We start from the raw sequence: 1,137 nt of genomic DNA on the forward strand, positions 1-1,137 counted from the left end.
AAGCTGTAGACCAAGAAGAAAGAGAGCCCCGTGAGCGATTTTCCCCTATATATTTCTATTTTTTCTTTCTTTCTCTATCCTCTCCCGAACATTGAACTGTCAGATCGTTTGCTGTTGTAAACAAAATGTTGCATTTATTCAGTATCACAACATAACATTTTTTCTGCAATTATTAAAATTTTTGGCTTCCGCCATGCACTTTGTTACACTCTATGTCTAAGTTTAGCACTACATCGCAGGTTTCCAAGCATCGTTTATCATCCGCTGCATCGTAATTGCATCGTTCGCTGGCTTCGCTGCGTCGCTGGCATCCAATGGCACGATGACACTGCTCGGCTAAAAATGTAAACAAATGCGGTGCACTTTCACGATTTAGAAGTAAATACTTATCGAGAAATGCTTCCCGATGCTTAAATTTACTTACCGAAATAAGCAACAGCTTAAAATTCACTATTTAACACTATTTTTACGTCGTTGATGCGTCTTCAATTCTTTAGCGTCGTATCTTATTCTACGCTTCGGCCTAACTGTTGAAAATTTTTCTAACAGTTTGAGTGGCGGACTGGACGCTATATTAGCGTGACAGAGAGAGAAAATACTTCTCCCTGTCGCGTTCTCTTTCTGGCCTTTGGTGAGAAAAGAATTGGCTCTCCAAAATTTCTTCTCAGTATGGAGAAACTGAGTGACTATTTTGTTCGGGTAAGTTTCGCCCTCAGTTATGAAATGTTTCATGTTGTCTTGATTCATGATTCATTCATGTTGAAGCATTGTGAGACACAATTCAACGCGGCGCTGTTTTCCATGAAGGTGAGCGTTGTTGGTGCCATTCAAGATTTCATTTTTCTGAGGCCCAAACGGTTACTCGAAATGGTTTTCATTGTTCAACAAGTTCGGAGCCTCGATAAGAAAGACACAATTTTATGGTTTGAATTACACTTTACTATGCAGTAAAGTCTCCCTAAACAACAGTTACACTAATATTCAGAATTTATTGTTTTACCAATTTGCATTTTATCCGCATCCCAAAAACCTGACAACCGGTCCCGTCAATCAAGTAGTTATTTTTTCGATATGTTTCGATTCGATATGTTAAGATTTTGAAACGCCGGAAGTTATGCAATCAGCATGACAAGTGCA

Source organism: Anopheles cruzii, chromosome X, assembly GCF_943734635.1.
Source record: "Anopheles cruzii chromosome X, idAnoCruzAS_RS32_06, whole genome shotgun sequence".
Lineage (NCBI taxonomy): Eukaryota > Metazoa > Arthropoda > Insecta > Diptera > Culicidae > Anopheles > Anopheles cruzii.